Source organism: Ranitomeya variabilis, chromosome 2, assembly GCF_051348905.1.
Source record: "Ranitomeya variabilis isolate aRanVar5 chromosome 2, aRanVar5.hap1, whole genome shotgun sequence".
Lineage (NCBI taxonomy): Eukaryota > Metazoa > Chordata > Amphibia > Anura > Dendrobatidae > Ranitomeya > Ranitomeya variabilis.
Genome location: NC_135233.1, coordinates 250,424,275 through 250,441,693, shown reverse-complemented (window position 1 = coordinate 250,441,693; position 17,419 = coordinate 250,424,275). Strand labels below are relative to the sequence as shown.

General features: G+C 48.3%; 1 protein-coding gene across 1 annotated transcript in view; it reads right to left on the bottom strand.

The window, feature by feature from the left end:
• LOC143805341 (uncharacterized) overlaps positions 1-17,419 on the bottom strand; it is a 105,773-nt gene that overhangs the window by 55,490 nt on the left and 32,864 nt on the right. The window lies entirely within an intron of this gene.

Genomic DNA, 17,419 nt, shown 5'->3' with positions numbered 1-17,419 from the left:
GAGATCTCGGGAGATGAGATTTTTAGCTGCCATTTTCCCAGAGTCCACCGCATAGGCAACTGTGGAACTGTGGGGGCTCTTGCCTTTCACAAAATGTTGGCAGGGCCCCTGCAGCAGCACCAGAGACCCCCTCATCGCAGCCTGCAGCCACAGTACCGGTGAGGTATATCTGCATTATAAAGACACCTCCAATTTCCCCCCAAATTTTGGGGGAAAAAAGTATGTCTTATAATCCAAAAAATACGGTAATAGATGGGGAGGAAAAAAAAAAAAAAAACATTGCACATGGCTGACAAGTTAGAAAGGAAAGAAAAAAATTGTCCCACTTTCCTGGATGAGAATGGGACCAATTATTTAAATGCTACTGTGAGCGAACCCTTAGAATTGAGCAGCAGTGCACACATGCTCAGTCTGAAGTCTGAGCTCCATTCTTGTCTTAAGTGGCTGGAGAGCGCTCTGCTTTTTCCAGCAGCTCCATTGAGAATGAATGGAGTAGTGGTCAGGCATCCAACCTGCTGCTCCAGTTTGTAACGGGGATCGAAAGTCTTCAGTTCGCCAATTGGTGCAGGTCTCAGCAGTTACATATCCACTGATCAGCAAGGTATCACCTACTGTAACTATTGGATAGGTGATAACTTGTTTTCACTGCACAACCCGTTTACCCCCGAGGGTGGTTTGCATGTTAATGACAGGGCCAATTTTAACAATTGTCCCTTTATGAGGTAATAACTCTGAAATGGATCCTGGTGATTCGGAGACTGTTTTTTCATGACATATTGTACTTCATGATAGTGGTAACATTTCTTCTATATGACTTGGGTTTATTTGTGAAAAAAACAAAGACTTGGTGAAAATTTTGCAATTTTCAAACTTTGAATTCTTATACCCTTAAATCACAGAGTTATGTCACACAAAATAGTTAATAAATAACACTTGCCACGTCTACTTTACATCACCACAATTTTTGAAACAATTTTTTGAAACTTGACCAGCGATTTCTATTTCCAACAAAATTTACAAAACCATTTTTTTTAGGGTCCCATCTAACATTTGAAGTAACTTTGAGGGGTTTATATGATAGAAAATACCCAAAAGTGACACCATTCTAAAAACTGCACCCCCCAAGGTTCTCAAAACCACATTCAAGAAGTTTATCAACCCTTCAGGTGCTTCACAGGAATATTTGGAATGTGGGGGAAAAAAAAATATATACTTCAGATCCATTTTTTTTTATTTTGACAAGGGTAACAGGAAAAAAAATGACCCCAAAATGTGTTGTGCAATTTCTCCTGAGTACACCGATACCCCATATGAGGAAGAAAACCACTGGGCGCACGGTTAGAGCTTGGAAGGGAAGGAGCGTCATTTGACTTTTTTAATGTAAAATTTGCTGGAACAATTGGTGGACACCATGCCCTGTATGGAGAGCCCCTGATGTGCCTAAACAGTAGAAACCACCAACAAGTGACACCAATTTGGAAACTAGACTCCTCAGGGAACTGATCTAGATGTATGGTGAGCATGTTGAACCCTCAGGTGCTTCACAGAAGTTTATAACTGAGCCGCGGAAATTAAAAAATAAATAAAATAAAAATCACATTTTCAGCAGAAGTATGTTTTTAGCCCCAAATGTTTCATTTTCATAAGGTTAACAGGAGAAATGGCACCATACATTTTGTAGTGCAATTTCTTCTGAGTACGCAGATACCCCATATGAGGAAGAAAACCACTGTTTGGGTGCACAGCAGGGCTCGGAAGAACAGGAGCATCATTTGACTTTTAGAATGTAAAATTTCCTGGAATCATTACCGGACGTCCTGTCCCATTTGGAGAACCCCTGATGTGCCTGTAACGGGGTCTACCGTGCTGGAGTACCTCTTTCAGTACCACCCAGTGTTTCAGGAGGTCCACTCTGCTTTGGCTGGAGTCTGAATGAAAGGACGCTGGCTGGAATTGCTTGGTTACATGGGCGCATATAAAAGATCACTGCTTCTCCACGTATTTCCAGTGTGTTCACACTTTACTCACAAGACAAAGAATATATATCACACAGATACAGAGGGCGGGCCAATTGAAAAGCGGCAGGCCAGACATACATTACAATAGCCGCAGGTGGCCGGAGCCTGACGATATTTAATGTGGGAATTACAAAGGTGGGGGAGGTCAGAAGGGGGATATCTTGTCCCCTCTGCCCAGGGGCGCAGCCTGTGGGCTGATGCATTAGGGACCTGCATCTCACATGGAACCTATTATACATGCATATAACTGCACCACATATTCTGGGTGCTTGGGGGGTTCCGTAACAGTGCCTAAACAGTGAAAAAAAACACAAGTGACCCCATTTTGGAAACTAGACCCCTCAAGAAATGTATTTTGATGCGTGGTGAGCACCTTGAACCCCCAGGTGCTTCACAGAAGATAATAACATTGAGCCGTTAAAATAATAAAATCACATTTTCCTCACAAAAAAGGTATTTTAGCCCCAAATTTTGCATTTTCATAAGGGCAACACGAGAAATTTCACCATACATTTTGTTGCGCAATTTCTCTCAAGTACGCCGATACCTCATATGTGGGGGAATACTACTTTTGAGGCACAGAACAAAGCTCAGAAGGGAAGAGGCGCCATATTGAAGTTCAGATTTTGCTGGAATGGATTGAGGGTGCCATGTCACATTGGCAGAGCCCCTGAGGTGCCAGAACAACAGAAACCCCCTATATGGGAACTCTTTTTACAAACTACACTCCCCAATGAAATCATCTAGGGGTGCAGTGATCATATTGACACCACATGTGCCTCACAGAATTTTATACCACCGAGCGGTGAAGAAAGAATAAATTACATTTTTACCACTAAAATGTTGTTTTAGCCTTAAGTTTTTAATTTTTCTACGGGCTAATAGGGAATTTTTATTTTTTTACAACAAACTGAGGTCTATTTTTTCCTGAGTGCGCCAATACCTTACATGTAATCGGGAAATATTTTTCAGGCACAGTGCAAAGCTCAGAAGGCAAGGAGAGACAGATTTTACTGTTCTGGTTTGAAGGTGCCATGACCCAGTGGGAGAGCCAATGAGGTGCCAGAACAGCAGAATCCCCTATAAGTGACCCCATTTTACAAACTACACCGCTCAATGAATTCATCTAGGGGTGCAGTGATCATATTGACACCATGGGTGTGTCACAGAATTTTATATCATTGGGCAGTGAAGAAAAAAAATAAACTACATTTTTACAATCAAAATTTTGTTTTAGCCCCAGATTTTACATTTTCACACAAGTGGCAAAAATGGCACCAAAATTTGTCCCACAATTTCTAATGAACGTGGCAATACCCCATATGTGGCTGTACAGTACTACTTAACCATACGGAGAGACTCGGGAGGGATGGAGCACTATTTGCCTCCTGGAGCACAGATTTTCCTAGAACAACTTGCAGACTCCATATACAGAGCCCCTAATTGTTAGAAGAGCATAATTCCCCTTCAAGTGACCCCATTTTGGAAACTATACCCCTTGGGGAATTTATCTACAGGTATAGTGACGATTTTGACTCCATGGGTATCTTCCAGAAACGAGCAGCAATGAATGCTGCAGAGTGAAAATTGCAAACTGCCATTGTAGTGACCAGTAAGTTATGCCCAGCCCGTGCTTCTGGAGACATGCACCCGTAAATGCGGCAGGCTCTCATCGCTTCGGAAATGCCAAACGTGGGCGCATTAGGTTGTGCAACACCCCAGGTAACCGGTTGTTGCAGTGATGTTGCCTTCCTTTCGGGGAGGGTGATGTCACACTTGGAGGCAAGGGAGATTCTATCAGGTAAGGCACTCGCATTCAACACATCTGAGTCTAGGCCAGGAGGGGGAGCTCAGGACCCGGATTCAGGGGAGCTGCCTTACACTTCATGTATCCTGGTCTGGAGGAGGAGCCAGTGAGTTGGTCCAGGGAGACCAAGGGAGCAGTAGGGGTGAGGAGAGGAGAAGGACATCTGGAGCAGACATGGGGGCCGAGCAGCCACAAGGGAGCTGCTACCCCTGGAAAGAGGATTATTGAAAGTTGAATTGTGGAGGATCTTAGAGGGCAGAAGCACAGAGGAGGAAGAGGCTCAGCAGGGGAACAGCGGAAGGACACCATGGGAGCCAGAGCGCAGTAACCGGGTACCGGGAGCCCAAGGCTATAGTGGGACTCTAGGACACTTAGCAGAAGTGGAAGGCATAGGACTGTATGTTAATTGCCTGCATTAAGTCTGGGGTGAAGCAGTAACTTTAGAGCCCGGGGAGTGATAGAGTCCCTATAAACAGACTCGAACTGCCTATCGTACAGACATCTGTCTCAGAACAGGAGGGGACTTGCATTGAGCTTGAAGCTGCAGGGAACCAACCAACTAACAGCGCTAGTAGGAAAGGCTTACGGACCTCACCTGGGAGAGGAATCTCTTATTGCCTCCAAGCCAGCCGGACCACAGCTACCCTGTACTTGGTACCCTGGACTGAGGACTGTCACCATCAGTAAACCAGGTAAAGACTGCAAACCTGTGTCCTCGTTCTTTGTTCAATCATCGGCTTACACCATCTTGCCATACACCTGGGGACCCGGCTTCACCTGTGGGAAGCGTTACCATCTAGCCGCCCTACCATCACCCCAGAGGATCCCTTTAAGCGGAGTCGGTCCTTGTTGACCGAGAACCACAGGTGGCGTCACGAACAATAGACATTTCCCTTGAAGACCTTTCCCTTTCCATGGGCGCCCAGGGCCACGTCGCAGCCGCCATGACATCCCCTTTAAGTAACGGACCCGGTACCGAGTACCCCACGGCCCAGGCGGGCGAATCATTTTTTTATGCTCACTGGGGCTCATAAGAGATGGGGCATTTGGATTTGGGAGTGGAGAATTTGATGAATTTCTTTTGGTGGGTGCAGGAAAGATATACATCTTGGTACAGTGTTAGCCAGTGGATAGAAAAATATTTAGAATTGAGAGTCCTCAGTGGTTGATACCTTTTAATGGCTAACTGAAAAGATGGTAACAAATTGCAAGCTTTCGAGACTACTCAGGCCTCTTCATCAGGCATAGACTAAAAAATTCTAATGTGGTATACCTAATCATTTGTACTAAATGTCCAACTGGGGGTCTGTATGTACGGGAGACAGGGCCGAAACTGAGAACAAGAATGAACTCTCATCGCAATACAATAAGAGAAAAAAGAATGGATCTACCTGTGGCAATACATTTTTGTCTCCCCAATCATAACATTATGGACATGAAATTACTTGTAATAACAGGTAACTTCAAATCTCAGAGAGACAGAAGAGTCTAGGAGTATAAGCTGATGACGACCTTTGACACGCTTAGTGCAGGAATCAATGTGTCGCATGGATTTATGTATTTTTACATCAACTAAGGAATTTGCCCCTCAGACCATGTGGGGTCATCACAACAGAACCGGACCCCAATCAGAGGACAATAAAACATTCCTTATCTAAGAACTGGTCCAATATTTATGGACATAACCGATTATCACTCATGGTAATTCTGCTTCATGTCACCTATCTATGATGTTTTTTGTTTAGTTTTTTTCTGTGATATGTTGTGCATAAATATGTGATTCTCCAGAATTTCTTTTAGTCTATGCCTGATGAAGAGACCCGAGTAGTCTGGAAAGCTTGCATTTTGTTACCATCTTTTCAGTTAGCCATTAAAAGGTATCAACCACTGAGGACTCTCAATTCTAAATATTTTGGTGGGTGAGGAGATATTTCGCTTTTCCTCAGCCTTTGTTCTACCAGTAACGTGGAAGCCCCTATATTTCCATTAACAGATGACGGACCCGAGTGGGGACTTGCTTTTTTGTGGACCCGAATTCAAGCTTTTATTGGGAACATTTTACATTACGTTTTGGATCACATTTTTCCGACGCTCTAGACGGACCACTTTGGGGTTTCTATCTAAATCTCTATTTATGCAAATTGTCTCTTCAGAGAGGAAGAGAACTAGAACTCTAGTGCCACCTATTGGAAGGTAGCAATCCTACAAGTCAATGTCAACCCTTTAACGAGCCTTGTCACATGACTTAGGATAAATCTCTGAGTGACATGATGATTCAGATGAAACCCCTCATCAAGAGAATGCCAAGAGTGTGCAAAGCAGTAATCAAAACAAAAGGTGGCTACTTTGAAGAACCTAGAATATAAGGCCAGGATCACACATACGCGAGATACGGCCGAGGCTCACAGGTGAAAACCCAGCTCTGGCGCCGGCACTCCGGAGCAGAGCGTGCAGCTCCATGTAATGCTGTGCGGCTGCACGCTCCGCTCCGGAGTGCCGGCGCCAGAGCTGGGTTTTCACCAGTGAGCCTCGGCCGTATCTCGCGTATGTGTGATCCCGGCCTATGACATATTTTCAGTTGTTTCACACTTTTTTGTATATAATTCCACATGTGTTAATTCATAGTTTTGATGCCTTCAGTGTGAATGTACAATTTTCATAGTCATGAAAACACAGAAAAAAAAATCTTTAAATGAGGTGTGTCCAAACTTTTGGTCTGTACTGTATGTCAGGCAGTTAGAGGGTTAAGCCAGAGAGTCAGGAATGTCCAAAGTAAGCGGAGAGCGGTCACGGGACCAGGGGGGGTGGAACAGACCCTGCGTCATCCACACAGTCTCTCCGACCTCGCGCTCCTGCACAGGTGTTCTTTTCTGCCTTGACTGGGGCAGAGTAACATATTGCAGTGCGCCAGGGCTCTTTGATCTTTCCAGGCGTATGCTCACTGAAGTACTTTGCTCTGTCCTCAACAGAACGCCTGCGCAGGAGCACAATGCTGTGGACCCTATGTAGATGACGCAAGGACGTGTCATCCACACAAAGCACAGGACGGCATTGAAAAAGAAGGGAGGCGCTGGACCCGACCACCCCTCAGATTAGCATAATAAAAGGAGGTTGTTTTTTTTTTTGTTGTTGCAGGCCGGGTCGGGGGCATATATACAGCATATTAGTATGCCGTACATGAGGGCTGAAAGGTTGTGGCCGTATCTCATATGGGGCAAACCTGGTGACAGGTTCCCTTTAACGTCAACAGAGAAAATACTGCTTGCTGTGTTCACTATAAGTGCATCTCCCCCTATATGATTTGTCTCCAAGGAAAGCAGACAGGAGGCTTTGTATTCCCTTCCCACTGCACATACGCATATATTAACTGGGCATCAGATCATTTGATAACGTTAGGCTACATTCCCATGATGAGCTTTTGGTTGTGGATTTTCTGCACCAGTTTTGCACCCATTAAGTAAAATAGATTACCTGAATTTTTTTTGAAAATTTGTAGCATACAAAAAACTCATCATGGGAATGCAGTGATAAGGCTACAACTGTTGAGGTGATTGTGTCTGTCAGCACCTGGAGGCTCAGTGGGACGGTAGCACTGTTTTACAGAGTTGGAGTCCTCGGTTCAAATCCTACCAACAAATGCAAGGAGTTTGTGTGTTCCCTCCATGTTTGTGTGGGTTTCCTCCCATACTACAAACACATTCTGACAGGGAATCTAGATTGTGAGCCGTAATAAAGACAGCGATGATGTCTGTACAGCTGTGGAGAGAAGGGGGCCATATAACAGTGAAATAAATTAGACAAGCTGTAACAATGACATCACCACTGTATGTGACCACTGCAGCCAATCCTTGAGCTCATCCATTATGCACAGGCTGCTTAGGGGATTGCCTGCAGTAGTCACTATATTTCTCAGGTCACTGCTGGAGCCAGTTAGGCCTCTTTCACACTTCCGTTTTTAGCGATACGTCGCAATCCGTCGTTTTGGCAAAAAAAAACGGATCCTGCAAATGTGTCGGCAGGATGCATTTTTTTGCCATTCACTTTTATTGACGACGGATTGCGACGAATTGACACACGTCGCATCCGTCGTGCAACGGATGCGTCGTGATTTCGCGACCCGTCGTGACGAAAAAACGTTCAATGTAACGTTTTTTCGTCCGTCGAAACCGCCATTTCCAACCGCGCATGCGCGGCAGGAACTCCGCCCCCTCCTCCTGTTAATGAAGTCTGAGGTGGTGTCTGAATTCCTCAGTCTCCAAGTAAAAAAAAATGGGTCAGAAACTAACAAAAACAGTCCAACGCACCCCCAATGGGTCCGGTAACAAGCTCTGATGACCACTTCCGTTAGAATGGTTACCCTTTTGACCAAATAATACCATCAAAAGTAAAGAAAAAAGTGATGTACTTTAGGGATGAAGCTCAGAGAGTGCGGTTTCATAGTTAGATATGGAAGCAATCATTGTTTGGGAACCATTTACACAATACCAGGGACAAACAGTGATAGTCATCCCTGACATCCTATATTTCATATGTCAGACAAGAACAGTGATGGTAACTAATGTCACTTAACTATAATGGGGACCAATTAGTTTCAATTAAGATGTCCAGTATTTGGCAGATAACCTAAGGGAAACTAAACAGACCCCATTATAATAGGGATACTTATGATGGTTTTTAAGTCAGTCATGCAAAAAATACAGTTTGCAACAAAGCGGATGGTGGTTCTGTAATAGAAAAAGAGGGATTTTTGGTTCTTACCGTAAAATCTCTTTCTTGGAGCCTTCATTGGGGGACACAGGTAACCATGGGTGTATGCTGTTGTCACTAGGAGGCTGACACTATGCAAATAAAGATAACTCCTCCCCGGCAGTATACACCCTCCGACAGGCACCAGGCAACTCAGTTGGTGCAAAAGCAGTAGTAGGAACAGGTAATATAAAACTCAACCTATGTACCAACCCACAACAACGGCCAATTGGCCAACACGGTACAACTTCAAGGGAGGGTGCTGTGTCCCCCAATGAAGGCTCCAAGAAAGATTTTACGGTAAGAACCAAAAATCCCTCTTTCTCGCTTCATTGGGGGACACAGGTAACCATGGGACGTCCAAAAGCAGTCCCTAGGGTGGGATATTCTGCAGAAAAAGAGGAGTTAGGTTGGCCGGTCGGAAACCGCCGCCTGCAGTATCCTCCTACCCAGGCTTGCATCCGCAGAAGCCTGAGTATGCACCTTGTAGAATTTTACAAAGGTGTGAATGGATGACCACGTTGCGGGCTTGCAAACCTGCGAGGCTGAAGCTTGGTGACGAACTGCCCAGGAAGCTCCCACAGCCCGGGCAGAGTGAGCCTTTACCCCCGAAGGGGGCCGTTTGTCTTGAACACGGTATGCCTCCAGAACCGCCGAACGGATCCAACGAGCAATTGTGGACTTGGAGGCGGGGAGTCCCTTTCGACGCCCATCCGAGACGACGAACAGAGGATCGGCCTGACGAAAAGAGGCAGTTCTGGCGAGGTAAATTCGGATAGCCCTGACCACATCCAACTTGTGAAGAGATTTCTCCAAGGGATGAACCGGGGAAGGGCACAAGGAAGGGAGGACAATGTCCTCATTGATGTGAAAAGCTGAGACTACCTTCGGTAAGAAGGAAGGAACCAGACGAAGAACCACTTTGTCCTGATGCAGGACTAGAAAGGGAGAACGACAGGATAATGCCGCCAGATCAGACACCCTTCTAATGGAGGTGATGGCGACCAAAAAGGCTACCTTCCAGGATAGAAGTGAGAAGGAAATGTCCTGAATCAGTTCAAAGGGCGCACGCTGGAGGGCGTCGAGGTTGCGATCCCAAGGCTTGACAGGAGAACAATAAGGGGAAGCTATATGAGCGACCCCCCTGGATGAAGGTCCTCACCTGAGGCAGGGAAGCCAGGTCTCTTTGAAAAAGAATGGACAGAGCGGAAATCTGACCCTTCAAGGTGCTAAGGGAAAGACCCGAATCTAGGCCCGTTTGAAGGAGCTGAGAAGGGAAGGAAGGGAAAAGGTCATAGGAAACAGATTGTTGTCCTGACACCACCGGAAAAAGGCCTTCCAACATCTGTGGTAAATACGCGAGGAAGCCGGTTTTCTCGCTCTTATCATAGTCTGGATGACGCTATGAGAAAAACCCGCGTTCTTCAGGACCGCGGCCTCAACGGCCATACCGTTAAATTCAGAGACCGAGAATTCAGGTGGAAGAGGGGCCCCTGCGAAAGAAAGTCCGGAAGATCCGGAAGCCTCCACGGAACGTTCGATAGCATGTTCACCAGTTCCGCATACCAGGCCCTGCGGGGCCAATCTGGAGCTATCAAGAGTACGGGGACCCCTTCTGTCTTGATCTTTTTTACGACCCTTGGGATCAAGGGGAGGGGTGGGAACAGATAGGGCATCTGGAACTGAGTCCACGGGATTAAGAGAGCGTCGCATCCGACGGCCATCGGATCCCGAGATCTGGAAACGTACCGGGGAACCTTGTGGTTTGCACGGGAGGCCATCAAGTCGACGTCTGGAACGCCCCACCGCTGGCAAATCTGGCTGAAGATTGCAGGAAGAAGAGACCACTCGCCCGCCACAATGCCCTGGCGACTTAGAAAGTCGGCTTCCCAATTGTCCACCCCTGGGATGTGGACGGCTGACAGAGAAGGAACGTGACCCTCTGCCCAACGCAGAATTTTTGCCACTTCCGCCATGACTCGTGTGCTGCGAGTCCCTCCCTGATGGTTTATGTAAGCCACGGCCGTGGCGTTGTCCGACTGAATGCGGACCGGTTTCCCTGAAAGGAGAGACTCCCAGCGGATGAGGGCTAGGACGATGGCTCTGATTTCCAAGAGGTTGATAGGGAGGCGCGCCTCCTGAGCAGTCCAGCGGCCCTGGGCCGTGAGGTGGAGAAAAACTGCTCCCCAACCTTGGAGACTGGCGTCGGTGGTGATCACCTGCCAGTGGGGAGGGAGAAATGACCTCCCGCACAGCATGGAGGTGGACAGCGTCCACCAAGAGAGAGACTGTTTCACTTTGAGAGAGAGGCGAAATGGGCGATCCAGGGAAAGTGGATTCCTCCTGTCCCAGGCCAACAGAAGGGCCAGCTGGAGGGGACGAGAGTGGAACTGGGCATAGGGGACCGCCTCCATGGAGGCGACCATCTTTCCCAGAACCCTCTTGGCGAGGCGGAGAGACGGAGGATTCGGGTTCTTTAGTGCTCTGACCCCCCGAAGAAGAGAAAGGAACTTCTCCTTGGGGAGAAAGACCTGAGCCTGAGAGGTATCGAATTCCATGCCCAGGAACTCCAGCTGCTGAGATGGAATCAGGGAAGACTTCTGGTAGTTGATTATCCAGCTGAGGCGAAGAAGCGTGTCCAGAGTAAGCTGGAGGCTCTGGCTGCAATCCCGACGGGACGGACCCTTGATCAAGAGGTCGTCGAGGTATGGGATTACCAGAATCCCCTTTGAACGTAGGATGGCCATGACAGCTGCCATGACCTTCGTAAAGACCCTGGGCGCAGACGCCAGACCGAAAGGGAGGGCCGTGAATTGATAGTGATGACCCTGGATCGCGAACCGGAGGAATCTCTGATGATGTACGCAAATAGGGACGTGAAGGTACGCATCTCGGATATCCACGGAACACAGAAACTCCCCCGGTTCCATGGATGCGATCACCGAGCGTAGAGATTCCATCCGGAAACGCCGAATCCGGAGATGGCGGTTCAGCCGCTTGAGATCCAAAATTGGACGGAGAGAACCGTCCTTTTTTGGAACCACAAACAGGTTTGAGTAAAAACCCAAAAACCTCTCGCGATGAGGCACCGGAACTACGACTCCTGAGGCGAGGAGCGACTCGACGGCCTGGAGAAGTCCTGAGAGGTGGGAGGGCTATTTGGGAGGACGAGAGAGCAGGAAACATCTTCCCGGGGGCAAAGAAAATTCTATCTTGTAGCCCGAAGTGACAATCTCCCTGACCCAGGCGTCGTCGACTACCGATAGCCACACCTCTGAGAACAGGAGAAGTCGGCCTCTCACCCTGGAGGGATTTCCAGATGGGGGCGACCCGTCATTTATTAAAGGACCTGTGGCCCCGAGATCCAGATTGTCTTGCGGGGTGGCTCTTAGCTCTCCAGCGCGGTGGAGGCCTGAAAGAAGGTTTCCTTCGGTCCCCTTGCGAGGAAGAACGGTCCTGGTTGGGGTTTCCCGAGGAGGCGAAGGACCGAAAGGGACGAAAGGACTGGGGGCTTCTCCTGTTGAAGGGATGTTTAGGCTTGGACTGGGGTAAGGAGGTACTCTTACCTCCCGTATTGTCCGAGATCATTTGATCCAGCTGTGTGCCGAAGAGTCTAGAACCCTGGAAGGGCAGACCAGTGAGGGATTTTTTAGAAGCGGGGTCAGCGTTACACGCTTTTAGCCAGAGAATCCGGCGAATGGCCACAATGTTGCTGTTAGCCCTGGTGGAGCAGGCCGCTGCATCAAGGGAGGCATTCATGAGGTATTTTCCTGCAAGAGAAATCTGATCCGCCAAATCAGACAGTTCCTCAGCAGGAGCAGAGGCCAAAATGCCCCTGGGCAGGGTTTTGGCTCAGGCTGACACAGCCTTGGCTACCCAGGACGAGGCGAAACTAGGGCATAGGGAGGCTCCGAAAGCCTCAAATGCCGATTTTGCTAATGCCTCGATTTGCCTGTCCGTGGGGTCCTTAAGGGAAGCCGCGTCCGGGATAGACAGAACCGTCTGCGAGGATAGCCTGGAGACGGGCGGGTCAACCTTAGGAGACTCGGACTATTTGGAGACAAGGTCGGAGTGAAAAGGGTATAACACGTCAGGCCGTTTCCTGCCAGGGAAACGCTTGCCAGGGTTTTCCCAGTGTGTAGAGGTAGTGTTGTCAAACTCCCTGTGATTAGGAAAAATCCTAGAAGGACGTTTAATCCGTTTAAACGCAACGGAGAAGTCCTGAGAGCTCGCTTCAACCTCCTTAAGATCAAGCGTCTGAATGATAGCCGAAATAAGGCTATCAACCATCTCCTGTGTTTCGGAAGTCTGATCTGCATCAGAGTCAGATTCCGACTGAGAGGATAGATCAGACCCGACATCCGCCTGCGAGGAGGGGGAACGGGCAGATAGGGGAATCCCGTCCAGGGAACTGGACGAGGATCTAGATAAGGTCCGTTTTCTGTCTCTTTTGTCTGGACTGCCTCTGTGAGGGTCTAGGACAGGTGCGAGCGAATCGCCATGTGAAGCGTTCGTGGCACTGGTGGCATTAGAGAGAAACGGGATACGTTCAAGTGCCTGGACCAGGGACTGAGAAACCTTAGTCAGGTCGGACACTGATTGAGACATTGCAGCAGCCCACTCCAGGGGAGGGGGGTGTGCACTCATCCCAGGACCTAGGAGCTTCTTGAGGGGCTGCCATGATGGGAGGAACGCAGGACGGGCAGAAGGGTGAAGGCTGACCTGAGGCCCACTTTGTCTTACAGTGAGCGCAGGCGTAATGGATGGCCGTAGTGGCAAAGGCCGGGGTGGGGTCGGACATAGGTGGATATTACCTTGTCCTGGAGCGGAGAAGTACTGCCGAGAGGAGTAGAGCCCGAGAGAGCAGTAGCGCTGAGCCTGCCGAAAAACCAGTGACCGCGGCAGCTGAAGGTGCCTGTGTTCCCCCGAAAAACTTCTGTCCCACGCGGTGAGCAGACGCTGACAGGGAGCAGGAAGCGGTAAAAAGAGCGCTGAGACAGCGCGACGCTGTTGGCAGGCACAAGCGCTGAAGGGGGAAGCAGAAGAAACGCCCCCAACAGCACTGAAAGATTCCCGGCCGCAATAATACCGGCCGCCACCAGAGGGCGCTCAAGCGCCAAAAAGAAAGTGAAGAAAAAGCGGGGAGATGGAAAAAAAAACAAAAAAAAAACTCCTGGCCGCAATAATGCCGGCCGCCACCAGAGGGCGCTCAAGCGCCAAAAAAGGAGAAAACCCGAGAAAAAAAATGGCGGGCGCGCTTGCAAGTTTAAATAAAAAGGAGGGAAAGAATGCCGGCGTTAATGTGAAGCCTTTCCCCGCGGTTTAGCGCGACCCAGCGCCTGAAAATGCGACCCTCTCTCCTATCACAGGGGAAGCCTGGTAAGCTATATGGAGATCGCTGCAGGGCAGGGAGAGGGAAGGAAGGGGGGCAGGGAGAGGGAAGGAAGGGGGGCAGGGGGGTGGCTTTGTTGATTGAAGATCCCTTACCTGGAGATGAGGAACCATTAGGATCCCTTGTAGACTAGAGGGTCCTGGAAGAAGTCCTCCTTCCCGCGCCACAAACTCTCCGGCGCAAAAGATGGCGTAGACCCCTAACCAGGGGGAGAGGGTCACTGGAAGTGACCGCCGTCTTCCTCTCAGCCCACTCCGAGGAGAGGGATGAGGAGGGGAAAACGGGCAGGACTGGCCACCGAGGAAGAAGGTCACCCTGAACACCCGAATGGGTGACAGGGGACAAAGTCCTGCCCAGTGGGTCCGAGAGGGTGCGATGTGGGTGATACCACACTGCTCTCTCGGTCGCTCAAAGGTGAGAAAACTGCACCCTGTTACCCTGAAGGAAAAATCTGAAAAAGGGAAAAGGTTAATAAACAAAACAAATCCCTGTAAAAGAAATGCGGATCTGGAGTTAGATCCAGGTCCGCCTCCTACAGACACTAAGCAAAATCTGAGTAGCCTGTCGGAGGGTGTATACTGCCGGGGAGGAGCTACTTCTTCTTTATTTGCATATTGTCAGCCTCCTAGTGACAACAGCATACACCCATGGTTACCTGTGTCCCCCAATGAAGCGAGAAAGAAAATCCAGCACTCCCAAAAAGAAGTAGTTGAATATTAAAAGTTAATATTTAATGAAAAACAATTAAAACCATATTAAAGGGAATCCGTCACCATTTTTTGGCATCTCATGTAAAAATATCATTCAACTCAGTGCCAACTCTGCATTATAACAGCGCTTTTGATACCCCCTGACTCCCCACCTTTGATCAATAAATACAGTTTATATTCCTCCCGCTGTGTGTGTAAATCAGCTCGGTCCGGTCTGATGGGCGGGGCTTATTGTCCATCTCCACCCCCCCTCCTTGGCTTGCTCTACTTATTCTTTTCTGTGAATAACCGCGTATAGTTTTGGCGCATGCGCATTCAAATGGCCTCTTGCGCGCGCGCAGTATGCTTTGCCCAACTGTGGGCAAAGCATAAAATCATTATTGAGCATGCGCCGGCATACGCCACGGCTTTCTATGGCCCGGAAGTATACAAGTATACTTCCAGGCCACAGAATGCAACCCGTATGCCAGCGCATGTGGATCGCCCCATTAGGGCAATGGGGTACTTGGTACCGGGTCCCTCGATTCGGGGAATGTCACAGTGGTCTGACCCGGTCCGTGGCCCTTTGCGGGGTGTCCAATTAAAGGTGTAGTTTGTATAATGTTCGTGACGCCGTGGTACTCGGTCAGGGTGACCGACGCTGCTTAGGGGTCTGCTGGGGTGATGTTATGGCAGCAAGATGGTATACCTTCCCACAGGTGAAGTGTATCCCCAGGGCTTCCCACAAGTGGCGATGGTGATGGTGGATGATGTAAGGCGCAGTGAATAACGACACAAGGTTGCAGTCTCTTTACCTTTTACTGGAAGCTTCAGCATCCACAGTCCAGGGTACAGACCACAGGGTAGGTAGAGTCCGGTCGGTCCAAAGGCAAATTCAGAGTCCCCTTATCCAGGTGGAAATCAGTAGGCTTCCTACTAGCGCCTATGTGTTGTAGTCCCTCCCTGCTGAGCAACTCAGTAAGGTCCTCACAACTTTCGTAGATGTTCTAGATGTCTTTCTCTCTGTCCCCCAGATGGTGTGGATAGGACAAACCCGTATGACTGATGGCCTGAGGCTAGTTTATAGGGACCCTAGAGATGCCCCGACCACAATTTGCCACGGTGTCTTCTTAGGTATTAAGGTAAGGGCAGCCAACTTGGAATTGACTGTCCTGCCGGTCTCTGAAGTAATGCGTAGAGTCAATTACTCCCTCGGTGTTCCGGCCACCGGCTACGCGCCTCAGAAGGAGGCAGCCTTTACAGGGCAGAACTCCTCCCGCTGTTTTCTCCTTGTGCTCTGACTTCGTTTCTCACTCTCTACAATACACTTCTCTTCGTGTCCTTTCTTAGGATGCTGTCGCACGTTGGGCAGGCGCAGCTCCGTAGCTTTCTATCCCGCTAGGCCTGTCAGGATCCCACCCCTGACAGGGACCCTCTGTCTGCAGCTCAGATGTTCCTCCTTTCCCCCTGTCTGCCTGACAGGTACTTTCTGGGTCAAACCCAGGCAGCGTCTGACTAACTTTCTATCCAAACCACCAGTTTTACCCTTCTGTGAGGAGTGCCCTACTAAATTGGAGCGTAGCTCCCCCTGGTGGATTGGAGTGTGAAGTGTGGTGTTTGGTTTATGATACCTGGAAAGATCACTCCCCCTGGTGGAAGAATGACATTACTGCAACAACCAGGACTCTGGGGCGCTGCACTCCCCCCCCCCCCCCCCCCCGTTAAATCCAGCACTCCCGGGCTGGGAAAAGAAAACAACAATGCATAAGGAAAAAGACATACAAATTTTTGAAATTATATAACAATGCTTCCCTTTATGGGAGGTGAGGACACTTGAACGTTGCAAAACAAGAACATATTTACATTGTCAGCTTACTTCTGTAGATTGACACACTTTCTAACTATGAAATAGTATACCTGTATGGGTAATAGTATCTGTTAACTACTAAATGCAATTTTCAGAACAATAAATTAGCATTTTCTTTATTGAAATGCAAGTACTGTTAAACTTCAGAGTGCAAATTAACATTTTCCTTATTCCTCTTTCTACATATACAGGACTATCTCTCTACCCCTACGGGCTCACTGCATTTTTCTTCAGTTTACTTCAATTTTTATTTATTAACATTTCCTACTCCTAACTACATACTATCAGCTATGTATAAACATTGTTTAAGTAGTTAAATAAGCCGGATTACTCACCGGTAATGCTCTTTTAATGAGTCCACGACAGCACCCCACATGAGAGAGGGATCCGCCCATAGGAACAGGAAACCTACAGAATAAAAGGAGGCGGTCCCCTCTCCTCCTCAGTTTAGTTTACAGAGTATAAAAAGGGAACCGCAAAAGCTTTAGTATTAATTCTTATTCAGCAAAATATCTTAAAAACTCTATACAACCATTATTTGTGAATTTAAAGAAAGGGCTGTGCATAATCAGGGAGGGTTGTAAATGGGTGCTGTCGTGGACTCATTAAAAGAGCATTACCGGTGAGTAATCCGGCTTTTTACCCTTCGCCACGACAGCACCCCACATGAGAGACTTTCAGAGAGTTATTACTCGGGTGGGATGACTGTACTAAGCACAGCTCTACCAAAGGTCAAATCAGACGATGAAGATAGATCAAGTCTATAATGGTTGTAAAAGGTAGAAGGTGTAGACCAAGTTGCGGCCTTACATATTAGATGGATCGGGACATCCGCTTGTTCCGCCCAGGAGGAAGCCATGGCTCGTGTTGAGTGCGCTTTAATACCCACTGGAGGAATCT